Consider the following 10,194-nt stretch of genomic DNA (forward strand, 5'->3'; position numbering starts at 1 on the left):
GGTATTTGAAGTAGATATGTACATGAAGGCAGGGTAAAGTGACTAGACATCAGGCTAGATAATAATAAGGTATTTGAAGTAGATATGTACATGAAGGCAGGGTAAAGTGACTAGACATCAGGATAGATAATAATAAGGTATTTACGGTAGATATATACATGAAGGCAGGGTAAAGTGACTAGACATCAGGATAGATAATAATAAGGTATTTGAAGTAGATATGTACATGAAGGCAGGGTAAAGTGACCAGACATCAGACTAGATAATAATAAGGTATTTGAAGTAGATATGTACATGAAGGCAGGGTAAAGTGACCAGACATCAGGATAGATAATAATAAGGTATTTGAAGTAGATATGTACATGAAGGCAGGGTAAAGTGACCAGACATCAGACTAGATAATAATAAGGTATTTGAAGTAGATATGTACATGAAGGCAGGGTAAAGTGACCAGACATCAGGCTAGATAATAATAAGGTATTTGAAGTAGATATGTACATGAAGGCAGGGTAAAGTGACCAGACATCAGGCTAGATAATAATAAGGTATTTGAAGTAGATATGTACATGAAGGCAGGGTAAAGTGACCAGACATCAGGCTAGATAATAATAAGGTATTTGAAGTAGATATGTACATGAAGGCAGGGTAAAGTGACCAGACATCAGGCTAGATAATAATAAGGTATTTGAAGTAGATATGTACATGAAGGCAGGGTAAAGTGACTAGACATCAGGCTAGATAATAATAAGGTATTTGAAGTAGATATGTACATGAAGGCAGGGTAAAGTGACTAGACATCAGGCTAGATAATAATAAGGTATTTGAAGTAGATATGTACATGAAGGCAGGGTAAAGTGACTAGACATCAGGATAGATAATAATAAGGTATTTACGGTAGATATATACATGAAGGCAGGGTAAAGTGACTAGACATCAGGATAGATAATAATAAGGTATTTGAAGTAGATATGTACATGAAGGCAGGGTAAAGTGACCAGACATCAGACTAGATAATAATAAGGTATTTGAAGTAGATATGTACATGAAGGCAGGGTAAAGTGACCAGACATCAGGATAGATAATAATAAGGTATTTGAAGTAGATATGTACATGAAGGCAGGGTAAAGTGACCAGACATCAGACTAGATAATAATAAGGTATTTGAAGTAGATATGTACATGAAGGCAGGGTAAAGTGACCAGACATCAGGCTAGATAATAATAAGGTATTTGAAGTAGATATGTACATGAAGGCAGGGTAAAGTGACCAGACATCAGGCTAGATAATAATAAGGTATTTGAAGTAGATATGTACATGAAGGCAGGGTAAAGTGACCAGACATCAGGCTAGATAATAATAAGGTATTTGAAGTAGATATGTACATGAAGGCAGGGTAAAGTGACCAGACATCAGGCTAGATAATAATAAGGTATTTGAAGTAGATATGTACATGAAGGCAGGGTAAAGTGACCAGACATCAGGATAGATAATAATAAGGTATTTGAAGTAGATATGTACATGAAGGCAGGGTAAAGTGACCAGACATCAGGCTAGATAATAATAAGGTATTTGAAGTAGATATGTACATGAAGGCAGGGTAAAGTGACCAGACATCAGGATAGATAATAATAAGGTATTTGAAGTAGATATGTACATGAAGGCAGGGTAAAGTGACCAGACATCAGGATAGATAATAATAAGGTATTTGAAGTAGATATGTACATGAAGGCAGGGTAAAGTGACCAGACATCAGGATAGATAATAATAAGGTATTTGAAGTAGATATGTACATGAAGGCAGGGTAAAGTGACCAGACATCAGGATAGATAATAATAAGGTATTTGAAGTAGATATGTACATGAAGGCAGGGTAAAGTGACTAGACATCAGAATAGATAATAATAAGGTATTTGAAGTAGATATGTACATGAAGGCAGGGTAAAGTGACTAGACATCAGAATAGATAATAATAAGGTATTTGAAGTAGATATGTACATGAAGGCAGGGTAAAGTGACTAGACATCAGACTAGATAATAATAAGGTATTTGAAGTAGATATGTACATGAAGGCAGGGTAAAGTGACTAGACATCAGGCTAGATAATAATAAGGTATTTGAAGTAGATATGTACATGAAGGCAGGGTAAAGTGACTAGACATCAGGATAGATAATAATAAGGTATTAGAGGTAGATATGTACATGAAGGCAGGGTAAAGTGACCAGACATCAGACTAGATAATAATAAGGTATTTGAAGTAGATATGTACATGAAGGCAGGGTAAAGTGACTAGACATCAGGATAGATAATAATAAGGTATTTGAAGTAGATATGTACATGAAGGCAGGGTAAAGTGACCAGACATCAGGATAGATAATAATAAGGTATTTGAGGTAGATATGTACATGAAGGCAGGGTAAAGTGACTAGACATCAGGATAGATAATAATAAGGTATTTGAAGTAGATATGTACATGAAGGCAGGGTAAAGTGACCAGACATCAGGCTAGATAATAATAAGGTATTTGAAGTAGATATGTACATGAAGGCAGGGTAAAGTGACCAGACATCAGGCTAGATAATAATAAGGTATTTGAAGTAGATATGTACATGAAGGCAGGGTAAAGTGACCAGACATCAGGCTAGATAATAATAAGGTATTTGAAGTAGATATGTACATGAAGGCAGGGTAAAGTGACCAGACATCAGGATAGATAATAATAAGGTATTTGAAGTAGATATGTACATGAAGGCAGGGTAAAGTGACCAGACATCAGGCTAGATAATAATAAGGTATTTGAAGTAGATATGTACATGAAGGCAGGGTAAAGTGACCAGACATCAGGATAGATAATAATAAGGTATTTGAAGTAGATATGTACATGAAGGCAGGGTAAAGTGACCAGACATCAGGATAGATAATAATAAGGTATTTGAAGTAGATATGTACATGAAGGCAGGGTAAAGTGACCAGACATCAGGATAGATAATAATAAGGTATTTGAAGTAGATATGTACATGAAGGCAGGGTAAAGTGACCAGACATCAGGATAGATAATAATAAGGTATTTGAAGTAGATATGTACATGAAGGCAGGGTAAAGTGACTAGACATCAGAATAGATAATAATAAGGTATTTGAAGTAGATATGTACATGAAGGCAGGGTAAAGTGACTAGACATCAGAATAGATAATAATAAGGTATTTGAAGTAGATATGTACATGAAGGCAGGGTAAAGTGACTAGACATCAGACTAGATAATAATAAGGTATTTGAAGTAGATATGTACATGAAGGCAGGGTAAAGTGACTAGACATCAGGCTAGATAATAATAAGGTATTTGAAGTAGATATGTACATGAAGGCAGGGTAAAGTGACTAGACATCAGGATAGATAATAATAAGGTATTAGAGGTAGATATGTACATGAAGGCAGGGTAAAGTGACCAGACATCAGACTAGATAATAATAAGGTATTTGAAGTAGATATGTACATGAAGGCAGGGTAAAGTGACTAGACATCAGGATAGATAATAATAAGGTATTTGAAGTAGATATGTACATGAAGGCAGGGTAAAGTGACCAGACATCAGGATAGATAATAATAAGGTATTAGAGGTAGATATGTACATGAAGGCAGGGTAAAGTGACCAGACATCAGACTAGATAATAATAAGGTATTTGAAGTAGATATGTACATGAAGGCAGGGTAAAGTGACTAGACATCAGGATAGATAATAATAAGGTATTTGAAGTAGATATGTACATGAAGGCAGGGTAAAGTGACCAGACATCAGGATAGATAATAATAAGGTATTTGAGGTAGATATGTACATGAAGGCAGGGTAAAGTGACTAGACATCAGGATAGATAATAATAAGGTATTTGAAGTAGATATGTACATGAAGGCAGGGTAAAGTGACTAGACATCAGAATAGATAATAATAAGAGTAAAATAAAGGACAGAGTAGCAGCAGCATATAATGAGTGTAAAAGTGTGTGAGTGTACATGTGTTTGTGTTCAAATCAGATCAAGTTTTACTTGTCACATACATATGTTTAGCAGATGTTATTGCGGTGTAGTGAAATGCTTGTGTTTCTTGCTTCAACAGTGCAGTTATCAGGATAAAGGTAAGACCCAAATGCAGACTGGGTTGAAGTAACAATGTTTATTGTAACAACAGGAGCAGGCAAACAACAGGTCAAGGCAGGCAGGGGTCGATAATCCAGAGTAGAGGTCAAGGTACAGGACGGAAGGCAGGCTCAGGGTCAGGGGCAGAGTGGTCAGGTGGGCGGGTACAGGACGGAAGGCAGGCTCAGGGTCAGGGGCAGAGTGGTCAGGTGGGCGGGTACAGGACGGAAGGCAGGCTCAGGGTCAGGGGCAGAGTGGTCAGGTGGGCGGGTACAGGACGGAAGGCAGGCTCAGGGTCAGGGGTAGAGTGGTCAGGTGGGCGGGTACAGGACGGAAGGCAGGCTCAGGGTCAGGGGCAGAGTGGTCAGGTGGGCGGGTACAGGACGGAAGGCAGGCTCAGGGTCAGGGGCAGAGTGGTCAGGTGGGCGGGTACAGGACGGAAGGCAGGCTCAGGGTCAGGGGCAGAGTGGTCAGGTGGGCGGGTACAGGACGGAAGGCAGGCTCAGGGTCAGGGACAGAGTGGTCAGGTGGGCGGGTACAGGACGGAAGGCAGGCTCAGGGTCAGGGGCAGAGTGGTCAGGTGGGCGGGTACAGGACGGAAGGCAGGCTCAGGGTCAGGGGCAGAGTGGTCAGGTGGGCGGGTACAGGACGGAAGGCAGGCTCAGGGTCAGGGTCAGGGGCAGAGTGGTCAGGTGGGCGGGTACAGGACGGAAGGCAGGCTCAGGGTCAGGGACAGAGTGGTCAGGTGGGCGGGTACAGGACGGAAGGCAGGCTCAGGGTCAGGGGCAGAGTGGTCAGGCAGGTGGGTTCAGAGTCAGGACAGGCAAGGGTCAAAACCAGGAGGGCGAGAAAACGAGAGACTGGGGAAACGCAGGAGCTGAGACAAAATGCTGGATGATTTGACAAACAAGACGAACTGGCAACAGACGAACAGAGAACCCAGGTATAAGTACACGGGGGATAATGGATGGGTGACACCTGGAGGGGGGTGGAGACAATTACAAGAACGGGTGAAACAGATCAGGGTGTGACACCGGTAATATCTAACAATTCACAACAATACACAAAATACAAACAACCTAAAAGTAAAAGAATGGAATTAAGGAATATATAAATATTGTTGTGTGTATATATAGTCTGGTGAGTGTATATAGTCTGGTGAGTGTGTATAGTCTGGTGAGTGTATATATAGGCTGGTCAGTGTATATATAGTCTGGTGAGTGTGTATATAGTCTAGTGAGTGTGTATATAGTCTAGTGAGTGTGTATATATAGTCTAGTGAGTGTATATATAGTCTAGTGAGTGTATATATAGTCTGGTGAGTGTGTATATATAGTCTGGTGAGTGTGTATATATAGTCTGGTCAGTGTATATAGTCTGGTGAGTGTGTATATATAGTCTGGTCAGTGTATATATAGTCTGGTCAGTGTATATATAGTCTGGTGAGTGTGTATATATAGTCTGGTCAGTGTATATATAGTCTGGTCAGTGTATATATAGTCTGGTGAGTGTGTATATATAGTCTGGTCAGTGTATATATAGTCTGGTGAGTGTGTATATATAGTCTGGTCAGTGTATATAGTCTGGTCAGTGTATATATAGTCTGGTCAGTGTATATATAGTCTGGTGAGTGTGTATATATAGTCTGGTGAGTGTGTATATATAGTCTGGTCAGTGTATATATAGTCTGGCGAGTGTATATATATTCTGGTCAGTGTATATAGTCTGGTGAGTGTATATAGTCTGGTGAGTGTATATATATTCTGGTCAGTGTATATAGTCTGGTCAGTGTATATATAGTCTGGTGAGTGTGTATAGTCTGGTCAGTGTATATATAGTCTGGTGAGTGTATATATAGTCTGGTCAGTGTATATAGTCTGGTGAGTGTATATATAGTCTGGTCAGTGTATATAGTCTGGTCAGTGTGTATATAGTCTGGTGAGTGTATATAGTCTGGTGAGTGTATATATAGTCTGGTCAGTGTATATAGTCTGGTCAGTGTATATAGTCTGGTCAGTGTATATAGTCTGGTGAGTGTGTATATATAGTCTAGTGAGTGTATATATAGTCTGGTCAGTGTATATATAGTCTGGTGAGTGTGTATAGTCTGGTGAGTGTATATAGTCTGGTGAGTGTATATAGTCTGGTCAGTGTATATATAGTCTGGTGAGTGTGTATATAGTCTAGTGAGTGTATATATAGTCTGGTCAGTGTATATATAGTCTGGTGAGTGTGTATAGTCTGGTGAGTGTATATAGTCTGGTGAGTGTATATAGTCTGGTCAGTGTATATAGTCTAGTGAGTGTATATATAGTCTGGTGAGTGTATATAGTCTGGTGAGTGTATATAGTCTGGTGAGTGTATATAGTCTGGTGAGTGTATATATAGGCTGGTGAGTGTATATATAGTCTGGTCAGTGTATATATAGTCTGGTGAGTGTGTATATATAGTCTAGTGAGTGTATATATAGTCTGGTGAGTGTATATAGTCTGGTGAGTGTATATAGTCTGGTGAGTGTATATAGTCTGGTGAGTGTATATAGTCTGGTCAGTGTATATAGTCTGGTCAGTGTATATATAGTCTGGTCAGTGTATATAGTCTGGTGAGTGTGTATAGTCTGGTGAGTGTGTATATATAGTCTCGTCAGTGTATATAGTCTAGTCAGTGTATATATATAGTCTAGTGAGTATGTATATAGTGTGTATATATAGTCTAGTGAGTGTGTATATAGTCTAGTGAGTGTGTATATATAGTCTAGTGAGTGTGTATATATAGTCTAGTGAGTGTGTATATATAGTCTAGTGAGTGTGTATATATAGTCTAGTGAGTGTGTATATATAGTCTAGTGAGTGTGTATATATAGTCTAGTGAGTGTGTATATATAGTCTGGTGAGTGTGTATATATAGTCTAGTGAGTGTGTGTGTATATATAGTCTGGTGAGTGTGTATATATAGTCTGGTGAGTGTGTATATATAGTCTGGTGAGTGTGTATATATAGTCTAGTGAGTGTGTATATATAGTCTGGTGAGTGTGTATATATAGTCTGGTGAGTGTGTGTATATATAGTCTAGTGAGTGTGTATATATAGTCTAGTGAGTGTGTGTGTATATATAGTCTAGTGAGTGTGTATATATAGTCTGGTGAGTGTGTATATATAGTCTAGTGAGTGTGTGTGTATATATAGTCTAGTGAGTGTGTATATATAGTCTGGTGAGTGTGTATATATAGTCTAGTGAATGTGTATATAGTCTAGGTAGTGTGTATATATAGTCTAGTAAGTGTGTATATATAGTCTGGTGAGTGTGTACATAGTCTAGTGAGTGTGTGTATATATAGTCTAGTGAGTATGTATATAGTGTGTATATAGTCTAGTGAGTGTGTATATATAGTCTATTGAGTATGTATATAGTGTGTATATATAGTCTATTGAGTATGTATATAGTGTGTATATATAGTCTATTGAGTATGTATATAGTGTGTATATATAGTCTATTGAGTATGTATATAGTGTGTATATATAGTCTATTGAGTATGTATATAGTGTGTATATATAGTCTAGTGAATGTGTATATAGTCTAGTGAGTATGTATATAGTGTGTATATATAGTCTAGTGAGTGTGTATATAGTGTGTATATATAGTCTATTGAGTATGTATATAGTGTGTATATATAGTCTAATGAATGTGTATATAGTCTAGTGAGTATGTATATAGTGTGTATATATAGTCTATTGAGTATGTATATAGTGTGTATATATAGTCTAGTGAGTATGTATATAGTGTGTATATATAGTCTAGTGAGTGTGTATATAGTGTGTATATATAGTCTATTGAGTATGTATATAGTGTGTATATATAGTCTAGTGAATGTGTATATAGTCTAGTGAGTATGTATATAGTGTGTATATATAGTCTAGTGAGTATGTATATAGTGTGTATATATAGTCTAGTGAGTATGTATATAGTGTGTATATATAGTCTATTGAGTATGTATATAGTGTGTATATATAGTCTAGTGAATGTGTATATAGTCTAGTGAGTATGTATATAGTGTGTATATATAGTCTAGTGAGTGTATATATAATCTAGTGAGTATGTATATAGTGTGTATATATAGTCTAGTGAGTGTATATATAGTCTAGTGAGTGTATATATAGTCTATTGAGTATGTATATAGTGTATATATATAGTCTATATATAGTTGCCTCAGAGCCTGTTGGTCCGAGAGCTGATGCTCCGGTATCGTTTGCCGGACTGTAGCAGAGTGAACAGTCTATGGCTTGGGTGGCTGGACTCTTAGCCAATTTTTCGGGCCTTCCTTTGACAATGCCTGGTATAGAGGTCTTGGGTGGCAGAGAGCTTGGCCCCAGTGATTTACTGGGCTGCCCGCACTACCCTCTGTAGCACTTTGCGGTCAAGGGCAGTGCATTTCCCATACCAAGTGGTGATGCAGCCAGTCAAGATGCTCTCAATGGTGAAGCTGTAGAACTTTTTGAGGATCCGAGGGCTCATGACAAATCTTTTCAGCCTCCTGAGGGGGAAAAGGTGCTGCCGTGCCCTCTTCACCACTGTGAGGATGTGTGTGGACCATGTTAAGTCCTTAGTGATGTGGACACCAAGGAACTTGAAGCTCTCAACCCGCTCCACAACAGCCCCGTCGATGTGGATGGGTGCGTACTCTCCCCTCTTTCTCCTGTAGTCCAAGATCAGCTCCTTGGTCTTGCTGATGTTGAGGGAGAGGTTGTTGTCCTGGCAACACACTGCTAAGACTTTGACCTCCTCCCTGTAGTGGTGACACACAGACAAGCACTGTATTTCTCTCTCTCTCCACATACACAAACACACCCCTCTCTCTCTCTCTCTCTCTCTCTCTCTCTCTCTCTCTCTCTCTCTCTCTCTCTCTCTCTCTCTCTCTCTCTCTCTCTCTCTCTCTCTCTCTTTCTTTCTCTCACTCTCTCTCCACATACACAGACACACCCCTCTCAATTCAATTCAATTCGCATGACGTAACAATGTACATATTGCCAAAGCTTATTTTGGATATTTACAATGTAAAAATAAATAAAAATGACAATCAAAATTGTCAACGGGACAACAGTAACAACAATAGCCAAGGGTCAAAATAACCATACATTCAACAATAACAATAAGCATACAGTAGAGTACATGTGCAGGACGATTGTTTTGTCAGACACTGTCCCTCAACTTATGGCAGGCAGCAATGTAGTGCGCTGCCAACCCACAGCTCTCTGCGTCCTCCCCCAACAGGACGGGTAGCCTATCCTCATCAGAGAGGTCTTTGAAACCTTGAACAAGGGTTTCAAATTTGGGAAAATGACACTCTCTAATTGTTTTATATTTTTGACATTTTGTCAGGAAATGCAGCTCCGTCTCAGGTTCTGCTGTTGTGCAGTGGTTGAACAGCCTTTCCTCTACAGGGAGCCAGGTTTTCCTGTGTCTACCCTTCTCAATTGCAAGGCTGTGCTCACTGAGTCTGTACTTTGTCAAGGTTTTTCTAAGGTTTTGATCAGTAACTATGGTCAAATATTTAGCCACGGTGTACTGTCGGTTTAGGGCCAGATAGCACTGCATTTTGCTTTGTGTTTGTGCTTGTGTTTCCCAATGAGCAATGTAGTTTTGTTTTGACTGTGTTGTAATTTGGTTTATTCTGATTGATTGGATGTTCTGGTCCAGAGGCTTCAGTGTGTTAGTAGAACAGGTTTGTGAACTCAGCCCCAGGACCAGCTGGATGAGGGGACTCTTTTCTTTTCTCAGCTCTTGGCATTGCAGGGCTTGGTAATGATATGAGAGGGGGTCACTGTATTTTAGATGTTTCCAAAACTGAATTGCTCTTTTTTGAGTTTTTATTATTAGTGGATATTGGCCTAATTCTGCCCTGCATGCATTGTTTGTAGTTTTCCTCTGAACATGTAGGAGAATCTTACAGAACTCTGCATGCAGGGTTTCAATGGGGTGTTTGTCCCATTTGATGAAATCTTGTTTTGCAAGTGGACCCCACACCTCGCTGCCATAAAGTGCAATTGGTTCAATGACATATTCAATTAG

This window comes from Salvelinus namaycush, chromosome 11, assembly GCF_016432855.1.
Source record: "Salvelinus namaycush isolate Seneca chromosome 11, SaNama_1.0, whole genome shotgun sequence".
Lineage (NCBI taxonomy): Eukaryota > Metazoa > Chordata > Actinopteri > Salmoniformes > Salmonidae > Salvelinus > Salvelinus namaycush.